Raw genomic sequence first — 12,471 nt, forward strand, 5'->3', positions numbered from 1 at the left:
AAATAATACAATAGTAGTTTGTCTAAAATATGCTTTTCCAGATTGTTGCAACATTTTTCACACCTGTTCCTAGGCTCAAGGAGCTTTGCGGATCTTCACAGCATGAATTTGCGCTGCACATTCACTCGCAAAAGAAAGAGTGTTGCACTTGGCTGTGTGCTTTTTTACCTGTCATGTAGAGTATGGATTCAGGGTGAAAAGTTATGCAGAATGATCTGTAAATTTGACAAGAAAGCAAAACAGGGGACAGACTCTCACTCAATGTGCATGGATTTGCAGTTGTTACTGATAAGAGTGTTAATCAACATAGTAAAGAAGCAGTTCTGAAGGGGTTAACTGTTTTTTTCATTGCACATGAAACCTTCACACACATTTTGCAACGTCATTAAGACTATAATGCAAACTAATAAAACACATGAGACCAGAAATTAAAGTATACTGGAAAATAGAGGTGGAAAGTGACGTAGCAAATATCACATGAGGAATCACAGTCAAAACAGTAGAAAAGACAGAAGTGAGATTAGAGAGATAACCAGGGAATATTTTTTAAAAAGCCATGTTCCCCCTTCTAGTTTTTTACTTTAATCATGTCTGACCATTTTGGAGTGAGGGCAAGCCTATTTGGTAAACCTCTTGTATATGCTCTCATTATTTTCTTTAAATCTCCTTTTCATTTTTTCCCACCTCACATGCAAATTTGATTAGTGTTAGGCTATGGTCAGAATTAATGGATAAACCATGTTTTACTTATTTTTACAAGTCCCTCTATTTAGAACTCTGAATAACACACAAATATACAATAGAGATATTACTTAAATGTCCATGATTTGACCACAGTGACTCTTTATAGTGATCAGATGTGGGCTTTAATTTGGGGGACTTGGGAAAAGATAAGTGGCCTATATTTGTATTATGGTTTTGTTGTCCAAAAAATAATGGTCATAGCACCAATTTCAATGTATTGCTCTAATACATGTAGTAACAGCAGGTAAAGATTTTTGACACTTGCCTGGGTAGACACTATTTATGTGTATTCACTTATCTAATTTTCACAAGAATCCTATGGGATATATGTTACTATAATAATCCCAATGATTGGAGAAACAGCGGCACATAGAAGTTAATTAATTTATCTACTAGTAAGGGGCAGAGCTGGTAATCAAGCCAAGAAGACTTTGCTCTTAACTCTTACACTGTGGCCCTCTATGCCAGGTGCACACTGCATTCAGTAAGCATAGACATCTCATTGCTTCCTTTCACTGGTGTACAATCTATTGACCAAAATATCTGCGATCACTTCTTATGATTTGGATATTAAAGAAACCTATACTTTAAATTTAAAGGTGTAATTACGTTATTAGACCAAAGTATGCCTGTTTATACCCTTTTGCTTAACATAATACATTGTGAGTATTTGGTTCAATAAATCATCAACATTTACCATGTCCCTAATACCACACTGTCTTCAGTGGTTATGTAGAATGAATTTGGATGTCTCAGGCTCTTCACCCATAAACATTTTAAAAAGATAGAAAGAGTAAGTTTACTTAAATCCAATAGAAAATGATTTAAAATATTACTATCGATTGATAATTTAAATAAAATCACTGTTGGGCTATATAATGCAGATAATAAATCCCGTGAGCTATCAGACTGAAAGATATTATATTTGGTTACAATGATTAATAAATGCCTCATGGAAAAAATTTTTTTTAATTTTTTTTTCAACGTTTATTTATTTTTGGGACAGAGAGAGACAGAGCATGAACGGGGGAGGGTCAGAGAGAGAGGGAGACACAGAATTGGAAACAGGCTCCAGGCTCTGAGCCATCAGCCCAGAGCCCGATGCGGGGCTCGAACTCACGGACCGCGAGATCGTGACCTGGCTGAAGTCGGACGCTTAACCGACTGCGCCACCCAGGCGCCCCTAAAAAATTTTGAATATAAGTTTATTAGACGCTGTCTGAAAATTTGGTTCTCCATACACACATAAATGACATAAAAGATCAATTAAATTTATAAGCTATTAATAGGATCCATGCTTATGAATCTTCACTGGTTCTAATATCTGACTTCTTATTTTTAAACTTTTGAAAAATCATTGTAAATTCAGGGGTGGGCTTCACAAAGCTATAAAACAATTGTAATAATCACCAAGTCAATTTACTAAAAGTCCATACATGCTCTCTAAGGTGGTCCCCAGACTCCCACTCAGGACTGGTTATTATGCTTAGTTATGTTTCCAAGGTAACTGTAGATTCAAAATACCAAATAAGAAAGAAAAAAGCAGAGTTTCAGGGTCATACAGATGACACTACAAAGTCCTATGCATTATTGGTTGTGCCTAGCTCAGTGTCTTCTGTTGATGTCCTGTAAATATGTGTTGAGTAAAGTGGCAGTAAGGAAAGAGAAATCAAATTGCGAAAGTAAGTAGAGAAATAGGACTGCACAAGAATCTATAATTTCTTACTACAAGAGCCAGTGCAATGTTTTAAAACTCTTAAAAGCATTACTTTAGATTATTTTGTGTTTATAAACAATGAGATTTTCTTATAAAATAAGGTTGACTTCTCCTCTAAATACTTTGTTTAAAGCACCAAAGTTTCAAATTATTTGAAGGCTTTAATAAAAGATCTTAATATTTTAGCAAATATTTAAAAATCTAACAAAAGGAGATAGAAAATTAAAACAAAGAGGTAAAAGTGAACATCAAAATAATTAGTAGCTAGTGACATAGTGATGTTGAGAAACAAAATAATCAAGACACTAAGATAAATGGGAGTATCAATCAAGGTCCCATCCGGAAATAGATGGCACATCTGTTTAGGTAAATTGAAAATTGCTATTCTTAAAGGGACCATTTACAAAGGTGTGGATGAGGTGAAAGGGAATTCCAAAAGGTGGAGTTCGTAAAAATAAATAAATAAATAAATAAATAAATAAATAAATAAATAAATAAATAACAGCTGTTGTCACTTCGGTCCCAAAGGGAGGAGAAGGAGCAGTTACCAAAATCCAGAGAGAGAGAGAATTACCTTGGAAGTAGTGGTGGAAGAACATAGTCAACTGAGGAGATCTGGCAGGGGAGAAGACAGGGCAGTAATATCTTGAGGTCATTCTCCATCTTTCCAATCTGTTGCTGGTGTGCCTCACTAACTATATCCAACTCTAAGATGGAAGGCAAGGAAGCTTGTTGATGGAATCTATCTAGAGTCAGCCTCTTATGGCAGAGAGCAGAGTAGAGAGACTTTGGAAAGATCAATGGAAGATACCTGGCATTATGAGCAAAAGTCAAATAATGTCTTAAAGCCTAAAGCACTGAGCAATCAAGATTTTATTTAAATTATTGGTGAAACTTAAGAAGCTGTAGAAAAATTGAAAAATTTGAAAAAATGGTTAAAACTTTGGGAAATAAAATTCTGAAAAACACCGAGAGGAAATGTAGAATTCTATAAGTAAAGATGAAGATACAATTTTGTGTGTGTGTGTGTTGTGTGTGTGTGTGTGTGTGTGTGTGTGTGTGTGCTTACGTGGAACCAGAGAAGGAGGAAAAAAAAAACTATAGGCTGGAGGATATTGATTTGGAAAAAAAGTTTATATTAAAATTTTACTTTTATGAGAGCAGACTCCCTAGTATATTCAGACACCCTATTTTACTTTGTAGGGTGAGGCCAATGAGATACAAAGTGGAAAGGAACACCAATACTAAATAATCAAGATAAATATTTGAATGCAATATTTTTTAAAAATGTGAAAAAATCCACAATGAACAAAATATTTAAATTTTTTTTAAATACAGATTTCTCTTTCTTTTTATGATCCTGCATTATAGTCTGATTAGTGTAGTAGTTTCCAATTGATCCTCAGTCTTCCAGCTCTGTGAGTGCTATGGCCAGCACTGGTTAGGTTTATAAGGGTTGAACATGGCATGCAAACATATTGAGCAGTGTGGGGTTTTTATATGTAACCATGCTTTTGATTGTAAAAACCATGGTTTTTATTGACTTTTTCCACTGGGCTCAAAATATGGGAAGATATTTGATGAGTTGTATAGAGGGGCACACATTTTTCCTTTTGCCTCAGGTTCCAATATGACTCAGCACATGACTGTTGAACACTGTAATACATAGCTGATAATTGATGTTTATTGAATGAAAGAATGATTAAATGAATTAATGTGGTCATTTCCTACTCCAAATATGTATTACTTATTTGGTGTCCCTTCCAGCTCATTTTTTTTTCCTTTGGCTGCATAATTTATGGCCTTGCTCTGACATTCTTACTCAAAGTCACAAGGGCAGGTTTAAGGGCATGATTAGGGACATATAGATGCTCAAAGAAGGGTGTTGTAAAGAACTCATGAATAATCCACTAGGTAAGAAATTTTCATAATAACAGTTTACCAAAATTGCCAGTATTTTTTGTTGTCATTGTTTGTTTTGTTTTGTTTTTTTGTTTTCATTTCTGTTACTACTCTTTACCTGGAATCTTCCTCAGTTTCTTCTCAATCCTATTCAATGCATGCTTTTCATACTCTATTTGGTTAAACATTCTGAATGTTTAATTTTAAATAATCATATATCAGTATGGGAGAACTTTAGATTTGCGATATTCTAAATTTCCATCTTTCTTTTCTTAGTTGTTCCCTCATGTTATTCTCAAGTGTGTTTTTTAATTCATTTTGTATGCTCTCTTGTTTGGAACTATGTATATCTTAAAACTATATACATCTTAAAACTCTCTGCAATACCTGGCAGATCAGGGAACAATAAATATTAATTAATGATAATTGTAATAGTAATGAGTAGCAATTTAATTTGCTCACATATTCTGCCTTAAGACCCTACTGGAATAATATGGATTTTTACAACAAGCGTAATTTCTTGTCCTTGAAAGCCTTTTCTTTGGTTTCCATTTTAATGTCTCCCATTATTGTTTTGTTAGACATAGACGATATGAAGACAGACTCTGATGCATTATTTATCTTTCCCATAACTAATATCTGGGAAAAAACAAAAGTGAAATTTGACATAGAAAAACTTTTATCTAAGAGCCAGATCATATAAATGCATGTGGTTAAGATGCATTTTTCAGAGTTTTTTGGAAAGATTATGTGGAATGTTGATTTTGTAAGTAAATAAGAAACAGTGTCCTTTGTGTCTTATATATTATTTATGATTCTGTTTTTTTAAATATTTTTTCACAAGAATATTTTGCTTGATCTTCAAATCGTCCATGTGTTGGGACTAGTTCACCTACTGGTCCATATCCACATAACTCATGCTTTACTGTCATAGACTGATGTGACACAGTGTAATAGAATATGATGCATTGCCTGAATTTAAAGGAACATGGACTATTTCTGGATCTGCTGTGCAGCATAAGATCTGTATCACATTTGAAACAAAGCTAACCAAGCAGACAGAGCAGAAAGATATGTATAGCATCCATTAATCAGGGTAGAGTATATATTTTTTCAGCATCTTACTCTATTTGCCTGGTATATTTTAAGTCTGAAACACAGAACAAAAATAGCCTTAGTGACCGTTCATATTGTTTTTTACATTACTGTCCTTAGAGAATCATCCCCTCAAAAAGATGAAAGCGATTTCATTTTGATTAAAAATGGTTAAATACGTTGTATTACATATATTCCTTCATTCCACCTTTTCTCACTGGGGAAACATTAAATATTCTGCAATGTATGCATTTTGATTAATAAAGAAATATATGACTATTAGTACCAAGCTGAGCTACTATCTGCCATTTAACCCAATCAAATTCAAAATAATTTAAAGCATGTTTTTTATAAGAACTGCGGGTATCAAATTATGTCAGATTTGAACTAAGGAGAATAAATAAGGTAATAGAATTAACTAGAAGAAGCATATTTACATAAGTGTATGAAGTTATAGAAGACCTTCAGTTTAAGTAATACTTTAGAAGCTCTTTGAGGCAGAACTGCCACACGTGCTCTAAAGAAGGCAACTTACAGGGGTGCCTGGTGGCTCAGTTGGTTGAGCATCCAGGTCTTGATTTGGCTCAGGTCATGATCTCAAGGTTGGTGGGTTTGAGCCCACATCAGGTTCTGCACTGACAGAGTGGATGGAGTCTGCTTGAGATCCTGTCTCCTTTTCTCTCTGCCCCTCCCCCACTTGCTCTCTGTATATTTCTCAGAATAAATAAAAATAAGCTTTTTTTTCCAACGTTTTTATTTATTTATTTATTTATTTATTTATTTATTTATTTGGGACAGAGAGAGACAGAGCATGAACGGGGGGAGGGGCAGAGAGAGAGGGAGACACAGAATCGGAAACAGGCTCCAGGCTCTGAGCCATCAGCCCAGAGCCTGACGCGGGGCTCAAACTCACGGACCGCGAGATCATGACCTGGCTGAAGTCGGACGCTTAACCGACTGCGCCACCCAGGCGCCCCAAAAATAAGCTTTTTAAAAAAAGAAGGCAACTTACATCTCTCTCTGTTTTATAAGGTATGTTACCCATTTTCAAGTTCTTTCCATATAAGTTTACCCCATCTTTCCTACATATTTTAATATGTAAAATCCTTGAAGTTGGGCCACTGCTTCTTTCCTCCATTCATAGAATTTATTCACCCAGATTAGAGAAGTAGGAACTACCAGATGTCAGACTGGCACATGTTTTCCCCATTTGGTCCCCCATTCTGGAAAGAGGTAGTAAAATACCTCTAACCTTACTGCGGTGAGGCATTTACTATTCAGACCCCACCCTTATCCAGAATTTCACTAGTATTTTTCAGGTTTTTTTTCCTTATCCATATGTCCTCTCTCCTGCTTTCCCTCATAGCTACATTCCATTCCTCTGAGATAATTACCCCTTGACCTTCTGGTTACTGACAAAATTACTTCTCAACGGTCTTTAAGTGATACAAACTATCAAGTACATGTAGCTTGCTCCCAAAGCTTATCTCCATCCCTGACCTACTCACATCTTCCCAGATGCACTGAGATCACCTGTCTTTAGAAATCAGCCAGATGTATTATGTCACATATGTGTCTTCCACCCCAAAACAATCATCTGTTCACCATTCCACCATGCTCATTAACCTTATTCTACTTTCCCAACTGGCCAACCTGTGCAACATGACTGGACACCTGAAGGTTGGAGAATGGAACGTATGCTTGTGGGATGATGTTCAGTATTTATTTGATCTGTTCAGTTAACATGATCCCTCACAGCCAGTCTGTAAATAACATTTAGCAATTTTCCTTATAATTTTTCTATGTTTCCCTCCCCATTTTTTGTCTCACACCCACCCTGAACCCAGATGCAGACCCATTACTACACATGTGGTTTCTTCCCTCATCATTCTCATGCTGCAATCTATCTGAGGTGCAAAGGCTAGAATAATCTCTCACACATCTCTAATGTTTCCTTTCTCCTTACTGCATAAGAGTGACACTCTCCCATCCTCTTCCTGTCCCTTTCATCCCAATCAACTATATTTTTTTCTTAGTCCACTTCATGAATGATTCATTCAAGTCTATGTAATCTGTTGTTTGCAGAGAAATTGGAGTTTGGAAAGGAGAGAATTGGAAAGGAGAAATTCTCAGTTTCTTTGCATTTTTCCCTTCCTTCTCTTTCCTTCCTTTTGTAAATGTATCCATTTATAGCCCCCACCCCTCCCCTCCCCTCCCCTCCCTTCCCCTCCTCTTTCCTCCCCTCTCCTCTCCTTTCCTTTCATCTATCTCCTCTTTCTGTCCTTTACTTTCATTCATTAGATACTTATTGAACACCTGATATGTTTAAGTACCTTGGGAGCTAGAAACTAAATCAACGTAATCCTACTTCAACTCAGGGAAGTAAGTAGCATGACATTAATCCTCACAGCACATTTGTTAGGAAGTATTATTATCTATATTTCATAGAAGAGGAAACTAAAGTTGAGAAAGCTTTCATAATAAGTGGAGGTCACAATGCTAATAACAAATAATCTGAGATTCAAATCTAGGCATTCCCAATTCCAGAAATCATATTTTCCCCCCACAAAACTACTTGATTGCAATCTTTATCCACGAAATCTAAGGTACTAGTGAAGATATGGACTTCAGAAGATATGGATAAATGAATCCGAGGTCATAAAACAAAGCCAGTATGCATAGAGGTAAAGAGGGGACAGTGGGATTTTGTGAAATAAACTGGAGGAATTAGAGAGGAATTTGTGCACCACTTGGTGAGGAGGTCTTGTCTACATTCATGACCATGCCATCTAAGGGTCCTCTGCAGTCCAGTGCAGGTCCTCAGATGCAAGAAGAAGGTCACAGCTGTGGAGTACTGCAAATGGGGCAACAGCGTCATCAGGGTGAATGGGCAGGCCCTGGAAGATTGAGCTGCTCATGCAGCAATACAAACTACTGCACCTGTTTTGTTTCTGGGCCAGGAGTTGTTTGCCAGGGTGGACATCTGAGACTGAGTAAAGGGTGGTGGTCATGTGGCCCAGATTTACAATCTTCCAGTCCACCTCCAAAGCTCTGGTGGCCTATTATCAGAAATACGTGGATGAGGCTTCCAAGAAAGAGATCAAAGACATCCTCATCCAGTACGACCAGATTCTGCTGGTTGCTGATCCCTGGTGCTGCGAATCCAAAAAGTTGGGCGGTCCTGGTGCCCGTGCTCCCTATCAAAAATCCTACGGATAGGCCTATTGTGAGGATCAGGGTTCACCTTTATAATAAGTAACTGGTGGGAATCAGGGTTCACCTTAATAATAAACTATTGTCATGGGGAAAATAAGGAATATTTAGGACATAAAATGTAGAATTTTATGATGAATTTGGTATATGGATTATAGGCTAGAAGGTTACTATAATGACTCAGAGGCTTCTGCCTTACATAACGGAATGTTTGATCTAGAATGGGATAAGGAGGTAAAATATTAATTGACTGCATGTGCACGTGTGAGACAGAGGAAAATATAGAATAATGAAAAAGAAGTATAGGACCAAGTTGTGAAGAGCTGCAACATTGACAGAGGGGCTATCTTAGTCAAGGGCCAATGAAGAGGAAATGTGCTAGAAAATGCGTGCAGGAGAACAACAAGGGGAGCAGAAGAAAGATTTTAAAAGAAGGAATGTAAATAGCATCAAATGCTATTAAAATTAACACTGAAATTTTTCATCAGATTTGGTGACTAAAGATCATGGCTAACCTTAGCAAGAGCTGTTTGAAGGGAAGTTTCCAGAGGTCAGAATGGGAATGGGTAAAGTTAGAAAATGGAGTCTGAAAGAGCAAGGGATCCTGCTATGGAGAAGTAGTGGTGCTGATCAAGGAAAGTTTTTAGAAGAAGTCATATTTTTTCCCCGTTTATCTTAACAACTTTTTGAAAAAAAAAATCCAAATAATTAAAATAATTTGAGAATGTAGACTTGTAGTATAATTTCCATATGCGTATTTAACTAGTCTCATATTTTTCACTAGTTTAATTCTATCTTTATTACTCTATTTTAAGATCCTTAAAAGGACAGATTCATAAATCTAATTATTTTATATCCAATTATAATCTTATTTTAATGTAGTACACATATCAATATTGATCAATTAGTCATCGACTATTTATTGCAGATATACTATACATGAAATAGTTTTCTACTACAGACGGAAGTTCTCTATCAGAACTTCACTTAATATTGTGTTTTCATTCAAATGATAACCTTAAAGTAGTAATTAATCATATTTTAGATTATGCCGTGAAATTTGAGTACCCAGATTTGCATTTGTAGTTTGCACTTTTTTTTTAGTTCCCATATAAAGTCATGATTTGCTCTATGAAAAACTGTGTATTGATTCAAATGAAGGAATGTTGGGGGAAATTACATCCACATATGTATGTAAACCTCCAGATCAGAGAAGGCTATTCTGTGTTAACAGAATCACATTTGGTTAAATAACACATAGCAATAAATAGATCCATCTGTATAGGTACTAAGTTTTTAAAACAGCAAATAATGAATATACAATGAAATTTTATTTCTGTTTTTAAATGTTTATTTATTATTTTTGAGAGAGAGACAGAGTAAGCAGGGAAGGGGCAGAGAAAGAGGGAGACACAGAATCCAAAGTAGGCTCCAAGCTCTGAGCTGTCAGCGCAGAGCCCAATGTGGGGCTCAAACTCACGAGCCGTGATGTCATGACCTGAGCTGAAGTCAGACACTTAACCAACTGAGCCACTCCGGTGCCCCATGATGTTTTATTTCTCATTCTAATGTCTAGCAATAACAGATTGAATATCTATTTGAAATAGAGTTTAATAGTAATAATATAAACATCTTATTCAAGGAAAAATGCAACTTTAAATAATCAAATAATACCTTATTAAATTAAGCAGACTCATGGTTAAATATGAGATCTGTTTTTCTTGAACCAGCAAAATATTGAAGTCATTAATAATTCTCACTTTGTACAACATCTTGGTGAATAGGGATTCTCCACTTTAAAATATTAAACTCAAAAATGCAAAGTCATATCTTATATAGAACTGGGCTTGTGCCTATCTCTTCCTACAAGTTATTCAACAATGGACCTTGACCCAGGGATATACAAGAACATACACAGTTGCAGTTCCACGAACACAGAGGTCCAATGGGCTCTGATGCCAGTGACGGCTCCAAGGAAGAAGCAAAACTTGGCTTGATCCTTGCTATAGATTGAATGTTTGTGTCCCCCTAAAGCTCATATATTGAAACCTAATGCCCAGTGTAATGGTATTTGGAAGTAGGGCCTTTGGGAGGAGCTTAGGTCTTGAGAGTAGAGCCCTCGTGAATGGGATTCCTGCCCTTATAAGAGAGATCCCAAAGAGCTAGTTGTTTGTTTGTTTGTTTTCCTTTCAAAGTGAAGGCACAGAGAAAAGACCGTTTATGAACCAGGAAGTGGGTTCTTATTTCCCAGTCTGCCAGCACCTTGATCTTAAACTTCCCAGCCTCCAGAACTATAAGTTATAAAGTTCTGTTCTATATAATCCACTCAGTTTCTGGTATTTGGCTATTTAGCAGCCTGAATGGACTAAGATAATCCTTAAAATTAGTATAGGCATTGACTCGATATTCTAGGAGAGGGAGACAAAATGAGCAAAAGTATATGGAGGTGTGCTCAGGAAAATGAGGGCTGCAGTTTAGCTGAAGACTGTGTAAGGTGATCAGAGGACATACAATTACAAAGTAGTCTGGGGCCAAGCTCTAGATTAAATGCTTTTACTGCTAGGCCAAGCCATTGAATCATATCAGGTTTCACTCTGGATTTATTGTAATTTCACACTGTTTTTACAAAATTACATATCTCTTCCTGAGATTTTCAAGTTGCATAAAAAATATTTGCAAACTAGATATTTCTTCGTATAAAACACATAAATCAGAAAAATAAAGAAAAAATTAAATAAAACTTTACTGAAACAACCATTGTGTTTCAGTTTTCTGTTCTTAGTGAAATTAGATTCATTATTAAGTTCATTATTCTTGTCCCCCACTATTTTGTGGCCCTTTCCTCATTGTGCTTCACATCATACCGGGAGGAAAGTGAGATAATGTTCGTGTAATTACCTAACTTATTTCTTCACCACCCCATTTCTTTCTTTCATTTCTTTTGTCTCTATGAAAAACATTAAAATATTTATAATTACAACCCTTTATTCCTTTCATTTTCTTTCATTTTGTTCATGTGAATTCTCCAATTGAGGAATCTGTGTTATCTTCAGAAATGTTTTGTGTCTTAAAAATGGAATGAAAAGGACAACTGATAAAGATATTGCTTTTTCCTTCATTAGTAGACCTCAGACTTAATATTTATCATTGTTTTTGTGGATGTCTTTTATATATTTAAACTGCCAACATATAAGAGATGACCAATAAAAGCATACACATACTTTTAAGTTAAACAAATTTCATTTAACATTTTAAATTAATGTACTAAATGAGAACATTGATTTGCACACTTCATGACATACTAGTTCTATTCTGATTTTCATAGAATTCTATAAGGAAATGTCAACAGAAGAAATTACCTCTTATTTTAATATTCTCCCAGAGAAGTCATCTTACACTACAGAACACTCTTGAAAACAACAACTTGCTAAAATTTTAAAGATAGCCTCCTTCCAGCAATCAGAATTTCTTCAGAAGTAGAACCTTTTCCAAACATATTAATATTTTCAAAAAGATGATAACCCTGTCAGGGATTAGACTGTCTCCAGGGTTAAAACCATAATCTGGTAAATAATTTCAACAGAGGACTTTCTTTCTCCCTGAATAGAAAACTTCCTCACCAGGGAATCCCACAGATACTCACTTCTTCAAAGACAGGACCATTTAAACATGTCAGAATCTTCAAAGTGGAAAACATGCCACCCCTTAGCAAAATGAAGTCTTTTAAAGTAGAAGCCCAACAGCATTATGAAGGCTCTGAAAGAAAATTCCCACAGCTCTACAAAATACTGCTTTCAGTA

The 12,471-nt window shown here is 35.8% G+C and overlaps 1 pseudogene; it reads left to right on the plus strand.

Annotated features, from left to right (window-relative positions):
• Positions 1-7,735: 7,735 nt before the first annotated feature.
• Positions 7,736-10,076, plus strand: LOC101081894 (annotated as a pseudogene).
• Positions 10,077-12,471: the final 2,395 nt, after the last annotated feature.

This window comes from Felis catus, chromosome B2, assembly GCF_018350175.1.
Source record: "Felis catus isolate Fca126 chromosome B2, F.catus_Fca126_mat1.0, whole genome shotgun sequence".
NCBI classification, from domain to species: Eukaryota; Metazoa; Chordata; class Mammalia; order Carnivora; family Felidae; genus Felis; species Felis catus.